This window comes from Rhinolophus sinicus, chromosome 3 (genome assembly GCF_057876585.1).
Source record: "Rhinolophus sinicus isolate RSI-liver-muscle chromosome 3, RSI-T2T, whole genome shotgun sequence".
NCBI classification, from domain to species: domain Eukaryota; kingdom Metazoa; phylum Chordata; class Mammalia; order Chiroptera; family Rhinolophidae; genus Rhinolophus; species Rhinolophus sinicus.
Window position 1 is genome coordinate 57,160,490 of NC_142503.1, and position 12,028 is coordinate 57,172,517.

Genomic DNA, 12,028 nt, shown 5'->3' on the forward strand with positions numbered 1-12,028 from the left:
TTTTTCACTCCACAAGAAAAAAAAGAAAAAAAAGAAAAAAAAAGTTGTAGACTGCAACTGTATGAAAAGTAAAACTATTTCTGCCTAATGCAGATGCGGATCATGGGAATGGAAACCTAATAAACCAACAGCTGAAGGCCACATTATTGCCCTCACCTCCTCCCCTAGCTCATTTAGAAAATGACATGTTTTTCTTCACAATGTTTTCCCCCTCCTCTCTCTTTAGTGGCAGTAATGCTGAATGCTCTTGACATAATTCTTCGTTCACCCCTGACAGTCATTTTTTTGAATACTATCCCAGTAATAAAACACCTGACCTTGAGTCTTTCAAATGGCCATTGGCTTGGGTTACCCCAATTAACTCTGCTCATCTGAAAGTATCCAGAGGAGTCAGGTGTCTCACTCTTTGCTAAACTCAGTATTATGAGAGAATACATTTTACTTTTTGTTTTTCTAGTGGATTTCTTTATTCCTGTATGATCAAAACACAGCAAATTAACAGGCTTTAAAAATGATCCACAAGTATATAGAATTCCGATACCAAATATTTCTGCCTTGGAAGTCACAGAGGACAACATTTCTACTTCCCTGAGAGTTACTGTTCAATATTTAGAGATCATTGAAAGAATTATGTATACAAGCATCAATGAAAAGCTAATTTTATTTATTTATAAGATAGCTACAGGTCTGAATAACTTAATGAAAATACATACGTGCTTTTGTGCAGAGCACACATCTGTGAATATCGGTGTATGTCCGGGTCAATATATTTTTGGGGTATAGCTCTCCCAAATCAATAGCTCTTTATTAAAACTCCTGAGGTAGAGAAGAAAATGTGTACCTCCAGAGATAAAAGTGTGTTTATCACATGTTGGTGTTTTAATTAAATGTAAGATTTTGCCTGAAGAATAAAGTTGAGAGTTACAGCATAAATAGTAACTGAGGTTTCTCAGAGAACTTTGGCAAAGGAATTTGGACATGTTCAACACAAATGGGATATAAGAAAAATTAAGAGAGTGTTTAAATTCTGTTAAAGCAAGGGCCCTTTCATTTTTTAATTGTTATGAAATAAAATGCATCTTTGTGTATCTGAGCCAGCAATCTCTTTGCTCCGTGTACATGTTATTTAACATTTATCATTAGGCACAGGACTTAACAAGAGTATAGCTTTTCTTCACAAATCCTTTAGAATTTGTGTGCTATGCAATTTTATCACTGGCCACACTTTTATTTTTTCTTAAACAAGGTAAACCATAAGATTTCTTGATAGACAATACTTGAAATCGAATATGAAGTCTACATAACTGAAGGTGGCCAAATAATGCAGACTGAAAGGAGTGCATGTGTCTTCCAAAGACTACAAGCCTCCTTTTGACATTCAAGCGACTCAGTAAGTAGGGTAAGAGAAATTGAATTTAGCTGATGCAAATGAAATTAAAACTAAATTGGTTGTCACATCAAACTGATGTTAACTATGTAAATGTTTTCTGTTTATGAAACTACAGTTTAGAGTGCATAATGCTGCAAAAATGAGAATATTTTCATGTTCACTTAAAATAAAAATTAAAAGACATACTGTGGAATTGCTTAAAATATTTGCCACTTACTCATGTAATATTTAAGGGCCTATGAGCCATGAAAAGTGTGGACACAGTGTACGGAGATAAACATACACACATCAATACACATGCATGCTTTTCTGGCCAGGCAATATCCCATTACATCATTGCTTCAAATGCATTAATTCTCTTCAATATTGTTGGCTGTTTCAGGTTAACTACCAGAATCATTTGCCTGAGAAGCGAGATTTAATTGTCTTACAACTACCTCTGTGAGGTACAATAGGGATTACAAGTACCCATTGATTATACTATTGGGTAGAATAAGGGACTCTTATTCTAGCATTTCTCATTCATTTTGTCATTGCATTCTCTTTGAAAGAGACCAAATGGGTCCCAGCAGGTGAAAGCAAAGAAACCTGAAAGGCCCCCTTTGATGAATGACAATACCACAACCACCCCCTTCCCCCCATTTTTGGAGATTATAAAACCTTATTAAATCATGCCCTGTTAGATATTGATTGAGAGGGAGCTAAACTAAAACCAACAATAGCAGCATGGATCAGAGAACACTGCTTTCATCAATGGGTACTAAACACAGCTAAGCTTTCCAATCCTTTTTGGTGGGGGAGGGGGAAAGGGGCTTTTTTTTTTAACTATTTACTTTTGTTTAAACCATTATCCCAGAAAGTCATACAATTATGGGAGCTTTGTCAGTCAAGAATAGATCGTAGTTGTCTAGCACTTCATCTTTTTGAATGTACCAGTGTATTGCACAAACAATATTATACTTGGTTAAGATTCAGGATTATTATTATGATTATTTGGGGGGGGGTTGCAATTTTGGGTAATTATCATAATTATTCTTGACTCTGGGACCCCTTTGATGACAAGGCCTGCTTTAAAGTAAACCACTTGGATATAACAACCCAAGATATTTGAAAAGAGGCTGCTGCCAGAATCAGAGTTGAAAACTCACCCATATTTTAAGGCTATCTTGATTATCAGGCTGTTTGCGTTCCTTGGCTGTCTTTTCTGCCATCTGTGAGCACCACAGCAAACAACCCCTTTATGACAATCACCTCAGATAACTTGAATATGTCTGCTTTAGAGGAGACTTCTGTAATAAGACCCTGTGCTAATTAACTGTCAGCTTTTTTTCTTAATCAGCAGAGTGTGTTTCAGAAAGTAAAGGAAAGACATTCTACCAAAAACTAAGCAAGAATGAAGCTTATGTGCTAGACTGCAACAACTTCTCCTTTTTCTCAGGCCTCATTCTTAGTAAATCTCTTTGCTTTAGATACTTCACACGTGATAAAGATTTTCATTTTTCTTGTCAGTTGACTATAGGTAATAACAGTTCCTTCTCCCACTAGACAGCTACTTGATTCAACAACTTTACCCAAAAAAGAGGAAGAAGAAGGAGAAGGAGGAGGAGGAGGAGGAGGAGGAGGAGGAGGAGGAGGAGGAGGAGGAGGAGGAGGAGGAGGAGAAGAAAGGAAGAAAAAGAAAAGGAAAGGGAAGAAAATGAAAAAGGAAGAGAGGGAAGGAGGAAGGGAGAGAAAGAGGGAAGGAGAGAAGCAGGGAGGAAGGAAGGAAATAAGGGCAGAGAAAACAATGTAGGTGTAAAGCAATTTTTAGTTACATTGTTAAAAAAAAGAGGCAGCTAGTATTGCTATTAAAAATAATCATAGCTAAAAGGGCCAGATGTAAAAATTTTTAACTTGATATCAAAGATGAGTAATTTCCAGTTCAAGAGAGATAATTATTTGTAGAAGCAACATTATATGCCATGAAAATAACATTTGAAAAAACTCTCTAGCAACTATATCATTTTAAAGAGACTATAGAAATCAAGCCCTGCACAAAATAGAAACAAATTTAAATATCAATTTTAGCTTGGTGAATTATTTTCTACTTGATAGATAAAAACAGAAGTAAACACATGAAAATAAAACAGTAATAATATTTCCTTTAAAAATTGATATAAAGGCATGAACGCAGAGGTTTTGTTTTGTTGTTAAAATCCACCTCTGAATCATGACTCTCCAAAATATACACAGGAAGTAAAATTTTAAAGTCAGTTACAATAAACATAGAAAAAAAGAAGAGTCTGAAAGTATTAGGTTGATGCAAATATGATTTCAGTTTTTGAAATTATTTTTAACCTTTTAAACTGCAATTACATTTGTACCAACCAATACTTTGTTTCTAGGCAAAATTTTATTGTTTTATATTGTATAAATTATTTTTTCACAATATTCTAAAAATTAATTGCATTTGTGAATGATTTTATTATTGAATGCTAAAAATTTACTCAAAACTTTATTGTTAATTAATATTTTCTACTTGTGGAGTCTTCTGGATTTGTTAGCTTCAACTTTGAAATTAGGCATTACATTCTTTTAACACTTTTAATCATTTGGCATCAAATGTTATAATTTGTAAATTTTATTTTTTTAATTTATTTTCACACCTTCCAAATTCTATACTCTAAATAAAAATTTAAAAGCATTAAGTGCCTAATACTTTCAAGTCAATATATCTAATTATTAGTTTAAAACATTTTGAACAGAACAGTTAAAAAAATAAAAAAGTTGTCCAGGTATGTATTAGATGACAGACTCTTTTTAAAGTGTAAAGATGTGCAATTCATTTTTATAAATGCTGCAAAAGCTTGAAAAATTTTAAATTTTCATATGCTACCTAATATAGATAATTAAATGACAAAATCTGTTGCTAATTTTATTTTCATTAGATTTGATTTTTTTCAAGTGTTACCTATTAATTTTATACTGATTAGTTCAGTTCCTTTGCTGATTTGTGTTTCCTAAAAGAAGCCTGAGAATTAGTCTTGTAACATACAATAAATTTTTAATTCAGCCATCAGTTGGCAATTTTAGATTGTCTTCTATCTTTGGCAAGCAGCTAGAATATAAAATAACTGACCATTTAAGTTTCAATAATAGTATTTTTCTAATGTCATTAAAGTATATTTTGTTTTTCATTTTTTAAAATGCTGCGATTTAACTCTTCTTTAAGTAATCTGGGAAGACTATATTAAAATAGTTCTATTTGATAATAAATTGTTATAATAAAAAAATTATGAAAAATATTTTCAGTACCGTCCCCAAATGTGAGAATAACTAATATTACTTGAGGTTTGCCAAATATTCATATTGTTGTGCATTGGAGGTGTCTTTGCTAAATTCTTTCTCTTCCATCACATCTAAAAATTTCAAACAAGTCAGAAATTATTTTGGTTTCAACACTGAAATATAATAATTTCAATTTCTATCACTTTCTTTAAAATTAAAATTTAATTCTGTTTTATCATTTAAATATGTGGCTTTTTGTGGTCAAATTACCTATATGATCTCTTACTAAGTCCTGTGATCTCTGTCTAGAATTTTGAATGCTGAAGTCTTCATAAACACTGTATCCAAACTGTTACTTTTTTAGCCATTGCAACAATACTGCAAAATGATTTCAATCAATTTGCATTAGAACTGTAGTAAAAAAGAAATTAAGCACACAATTTGCCTGATTTTTTCAAACTGTTTAGAATACAAAAAGCAGTCTATTTTATAGAATTCAACTCATGCATGATCACATATACTTTTTTGTTTCTTAAATGACTCATTTATCAGCGTAAAACAAAAATACAAATTTTTCTCGTATGTCATCTAAAGACCCTCCCAAAATCAATATGCAGGGTGATATTGATGTATATACAAAGAATTATTCCTTTCTACCTTAGAAAAACATTACCTCAAACAGTTTCTGCATCTGACATAAAAATAAAAATAAAATATTTTTTTTCAAATTTAATAACCATGCTCAAAATACCCGAAATGCTATTAGCATCTATTCCACAACATAATTTCTGTTTAATTAAATATGATTTATTTTTCCTAGTGATAGGTGTCATATTCACTTTATTATTTTGGGATGGGTAGGCAGAGCTAATTTTCATTTAAGTGGAAGTAATATTGTTACTAAGAGAAATGTTAAATCAATGAAATAGATATTGGATTTTTTAGATTGAGTTGGTAACATTTTAACAATCTCTTTGCAGACACATCTAACTCATGATAATGTTTATTTGTGATAGATTCAGTGGAATAAACTTTGACAAATATTTTAATTGTCATTTCTGAAGTTGTTAAGTACCCAATATATTAATGCTTCCTACACATACGGATTCTTCTCTTTCAGAATCTTACATTTTCTCTATATTCCATTTTTGAAAGATTTAAGAAAATACACTTTCTCAGAAAAGGAGATTTTACAGTATTTTTTACAAAAGAACTTCGTAAAACTGTTAAGATCGTTTGACTTAGTTCCTGGAGCTTTCATGTGAAGATATTTCAACAGCCTCAGCTATAATTTCCTTAAGATTCATTGGGGTGAAAATAAACTATCAGTAAGATTCTCTTCCATTTCATCAGAATATCCAAGAGATATTTGTATATAGAAGCTAAAAGCATTCTTTTGCTCTGACAAGGCCTTCCAGTTCATGCTCAGCACACATTCACGTAGTACATGCATTAATTTCTCATTCAGCATAGGAAAATTGGAAACAGCTTTTAAGACAAGTGTGAGAAGCCACACTCCTTAGAGGGAAAATTTGAGAAATTAGTCACATCTTCTTCCTTTCAGTCTAAATGTTAAGGTCCCAGGTCCCTTTGCGGGATTTCATAGAAAAGTCAGCAACACTTCTTTTATCCGTTCTTAGAAAATATGACCACCATGAAACAATGAGACACTGAGATGGTCTTCCTTACAGAATCTATTGTCATATTTCTTTGACGCCACTGTCCTCCCTTCTCCCCTTTCCTCAAAACATTTATCAAACTCTTCTTTTGGAACTGTCACTTAAGGGAGATAATTTTTAGGAGAACATTCCTAGTTTATAGTCATAATTCATTTTTAAACCCAAAGCAGAGATACCTATGTTCACCACACTTAACTCCATATACGTTCCTCAAAGTCAATCTTCTTTTACTAAACAAAGCTTTCCCATTATAAAAAATGTTCCAAAGGGTGGGCAGTGGCATTTGAAGGCAATTATGAAGAAGACATCCAATACAGGTAGCATCGCTGAAATGAGCATTGACTACCTAGCAGGATGACCATTTTGAAACATTTGATTTTGATGAATGTTTGGTTATATTAATTAAAATAATCAGTCACAACACTCTGCACTCACATCTCAAATACCTGCCTATCAGTCCTTTATAAGTCAAAGCCCTTTGCAGTTCTGCATGGAACATGACTTGAAAACTCGCACTTCATAGTCACAGTCCCTTTGGAAATACACCTTCTGAGTGACAAGCCTTCTTTGTTTACATGCACAACAGGTAAAATGTAAGATAAATCTTAATATGTAGACTAATATTTAATATGATTTCAGATAGCATCAAATCATCACACATTAGAATTTAATTGTTAATTTAGGTAGGTTTAATTTAAAAAACAAACAACAAAAAAAACTATTGGGTCCAAAAAGACACAACTTTAGAATACAGTCTCATGAATATTTAGTTAATGTATCGATCTATCTGTACCCAAATTTAAAATTTTGTTTTTAAAGTATATGCACCAGTGCTTAAATGTTTTCATAGGGTGTGAAACAAATCGCCCAATAATTTTAATAACAGTTGTTTTACATACATATTTTCTTTAAGAATTTAATATTTTTAATTATGTATGAGCCAAATTTTGAGTGTCTGACTTTCTTTTATAGTTAATTTCTCTATTGTTAATAGAAACCAAATAGTTATGATATACAATTTTCCCTTCTGAAAATTGTTACTGTCTTGTGAGTGAAATTTACCATAGTGAAGTAACTATGTGACACACCAGGTATGTGAGAATTCCCAGCCATGCTAGCAATGTAGATGAACCGTAGAATCTTTGGCTGTGCATACCTTGGCTTATCTTGCCATGATGAACTAATTATCCTACAGAAAAGATAAGAGTGAATTCAAGTTTCTCTGTATTTCAGAATGTTAACCTTGGTGCAACTCTGTAAGTTTCACAAACGTCTACCTACTCCACCTCTAGAAAATGCCCAAAGGGAAATTATGAATGTCATGACCATGAGACCCTGTGTTAAGTGCATGGTGGGAACTTCATTACTCTCTGATGGAGGATGGTGTTATAAATCTCCATTTCTGATTACTGCAATTTGTAGGTTTCTGTGATGCATTCAGTTTAGAAAAAGAAAGCTGGATTATCTGAGAAAAAAGTTCAACATCAAAATAAGATAGATCTGGATAACTGCTTTCCTAAAATACAAAAAGAGCAGACACACTTAGAGATGAACACAAAATTTGAGAATAAAGAGTGGGAATTTGGAGACATATTTTTCTTACGATTTTGGAATTATCATGAGGGCAGTTATCCTGAATCTTACAGAAGTCATCTAACCCCGTCCTTTCTGGTTCCTTTTGCTTGAGGTACAGAAAACAATTTCCTATGTTTGTGATAGGTGTGGTCTTTCTGCCTCCCCACTTTTGGCTTCCTTTACTTTTTCCTTATTTATTTGTTCGTTTGTTGTTTGCCTTTACAATAGTTTAGCAACTGCTAAGCATCACTGCATTGTGGTATGGCTTGTTGTATTCTGGTATTGGGTTGGTTCTTAGAGCCATGGGCTAGACTACCATTCTGCTATTGTGGCCCCAAAGTTACTGTTTCTAGTACAGTAAGAGACTTTAAGCTCCAATATCTAACATCTGCGATTAGCTCTTAGCTTCTACCACATGGAGGGGACCTCAATATTGTTTTCTTCATAGGTGTTAGATTTTAAATTTCTGGAAGACAGAGATCCTTCCATTTGCTTTTCCTTTTAATTACCCCTTATGACTAGCAAAATGTGTTTTTGTGTAAGGGAGCTGCTATGGAATTTTATTGGAGGACTTGTCTGACACTAATACTTCTTCTGAAGGGAAGCTTCTACAGTGTGTGAGGGAATCCAATAAAAGATATCAATTGGACATAAGACAGTTGCTTGCAGAGTCAGCTGGTGAAAAATCTTTCCTTTTTCATCGTCAGTGTGCTTCTGAGCATATTCCTTAGGCTTCCAGACTCTGAATCTTTTCTCTTTCTAGAGATAGAGTTGTTCGATTCTGCCTGTTACTTCCTAGTCCAGTTGACAGGGCCAATCTGTACCAGGACGGCACTTAAGAAGTTTTTGCCTGCCTCTCTGGGAAGTCACTCCAGCCCTACCAGCTCTGATCATATACCTCAATTTGGTCAACTGGCTTTTCTGCCTTCATCTGTCTTTGTCATTGCCTATAGCGTGTTGTTTGTTTTCCAGAACCAGACGTTTTCTTCCTCTTATTAATACTCCTTGAGGCTGGAGTCAGTCTTTGAACAATTGTGGGGATTTACCTCATGCAAATGGACTGTATATATTCACAGGATCAATGCCAAGATGCAGAATTCCTTGGCAGACTTCCCTGTCTACTTTTGAGACCCTGCTCACCTTTTGCTGGCTGTCCCATCTAGGGCTCCTCTCATTAATGGAGACCCATTGCCACTTAGTAGCAGATCCCTTGGGTCTGTGCCACATCTCCCAGAGGAGATGGCTTCCAGGTTTGTATTGAGTCAATGCCCACCGCATGGATGCCCTGGTCCAGGTAAAGATCTAGTGCTAAGCCCAGACCCTGCATGTCTGTTATGCCATTGTAATTGTTAGCCTGGCTGAATCTGACTATATCTACATGGACGGTAAGCCTTTAGTTTTTTGTGTTTCAATCATAGTTAAAGTTAAGAGATTAGTGCACTTAGTATTAGAAAATTATTTAAAAAGAGCTTAGAAAATTTAGATCTCACCTCCAATCTAGAAACAGACAGAGCGATTGCAAGAACCGCAATGAGTAAAAGTCAGCTTTCTTAAAATAATGATGCCAGTACCATAATCATACAGGTAGAATTGAAAATTATTCCATATCTTGACTTTATGTCTAGCCATGTTAAAACGGTTCTGAACAACACAAATGCTGGGGGTTTTTATTGTTTCTTCTCTTTATGCCTCCATGCCTGAATATATAAACTGGTTATTTTAAAAGTATATGTTATTTTTTTAAAGAAATGAGACACAAAACACATGTTTTTATGCCAATCATTGATTATGTTACCGATAATAACTTTAAGCACCTGGACATTTGAGAGCAATTTACATCAAACTGGTGTTTTTTTGAGAAACACCATCCGCATAATGTGGGATGATATTTCCAGTTAACACCTAGCTCATATCTGGGGCACATAGTAAGAATAAAAAAGATGTTGCTTATGAAAGGCTTGTTTCTTGACAGCATATGAATAGTATAACCATTAATTTGTGTTCTATTGAAATGATCAATAGAAAGCCAACTTTTTTCTACTTATAATTGTCAGCAACAGAAATGATGGACATTATTAGTTTTGTTTGAAAATAAAATATATTTCTGTGTTTCTGTGATTCTAGCATTTTCATGCTATGTAACAAACGCGTCCAATTACAACACATTGTTTTTATCTTACATTTTTCAAATGGAGTTTGCATTTGACCCAGTTTGGACTTTAGCAAGAAATTGGACAATGTCTGATCACAGGCTTCAAAGTAATTTTATATGATATAGGAAACTATTATACAAAATGGCAAGATGCTAAGCTATTAATGGCTCAAACAATAATTTTTATTGACTAACCACTGGTACCACCCATGACTGACACCTGAACTTAAGTTTTCACCCATCACTCTTTATCCTGGACAAATTCAGAACATGTTATGTAAGTCAATCTCACATTAGCTTAGTGGATATTTTCCAAAATGGTAAACTAGCAATAGTGTTTGTTTTGTGACCAGCAGAATCATGCTTACATAATTACATCTCTCCAAATAGTTTTAAACAGAAAACCTCTGGTGAAGAAAAGAGACAAGCTGCCAGTGTCCATCTGCTTTGGTTCCCAACTCATTTATTTTTATTGATTTTACATTTTGGCCAATTAATGTGTTTGGTTTACAATGTTCTCTTTTTTATTTAAGAGGATGCTTGTACCCATTGTAGCTTTTCTGGCACTTACATTCTAAATGACAGCAGCTGGCCACGGATCACCACAGCAACTCACTAATTCCAACAACTGTTATGATGTGTTGAGTTTTTCTTGTAGTTTCTAGCCAGTTCACCCTTCACTCTAGAGGGAAGAAAAGAGAAAGAGAGAGAGAGAGAGAGAGAGAGAGAGAGAGAGAGAGAGAGAGAGAGAGAGAGAAACAGAATACCTTTTCCTTGAACTTCTGATATGCCAAAATAGGAAGTTAAGAACAAACAAGGCTTCTAGGGTCATGTTATGATTTAAAGAAAGGAAATATTTCCCCCAGGAAAATCACATACTATTGTGTTTTTGCATTGCATGTTAGGAAACAAAGAGGCTAGATTTTTTTTCTTCAACGAAGCAAATGGACGAGTAAAGGGATACAGCTGCAGTTTCTATTCTCTAGTCCCTTTATAGGGATAAGAACTGTGTGTGGTTTTGAAAATGATGACATACATTTATATCTTATTCTCAGTGGCAATGGCAGCCACACTTCTAGTTTTTGTATTTAATTTCTGTACAAAAAATATTTTTTGAAAGTCAGTTAGTTGTAAAATAAACCTTAGAATAATTTATTAGTTTGTGGTAAATGCTGTGGAGTATATTTTTCAAGTTTGGGCATTTGAACTCATTTTAGAAAATTTTTGGAAAATACAGTTATCAAATACAGTGATTTAATCAGTTGTTTTAAAGGGTTAGTTGTGTACAGAAAAAATGTCTTCTACTTTATATTTTTTTCATCAGCCATTAACATAGCTGCCATGCTGTGATTTTCTCCTTCATGACTTTCTTTAAATAGATGTACCAAAAGAAATGTTATGTGAGTCAGTCAGTCTAAAGCTTTCTTGCTTGTTCCATAATTAAATAATGCCATTCTTAAACAGAGAAAAAATGTCTACTTTAGGAATTCACTCTTAAGGGGGAAAAAAAAAATACCTTTCATTTGAACAAAATGCAATCAATATAAAAAAATGGCAGTTTGAGATTTTATTTTAAGGATGATAGTCTCAATTTTTTTTTTTTAATTTTCTTAGTGTAAAACTGGATTTTTCATTGATTTACTTCAAAATCCTGAATAAAACATAACCTATTTAATTGTCTTAATCTCTAAATAAAGATAATGCCTATCATATACACCATTTTGAGAAACAAAATGTTAATGATGTTCAATTATTTTTATTAAAGTAAAGCAGCTCTCTGAAATAAGGATATTCAAATATCAATATTTGATATTAATATTTGGAGTACAGTTCTATACTCCGAATCATGTTTTTGTCTTGACTTTTAATTATTTGGTCTATTTTTTATAAAATTAAGAGCTCACATTGATTTACTGGATGCAGGGAACAAATTATTATTTAGTTATTTAATGTAATAGAAATGTC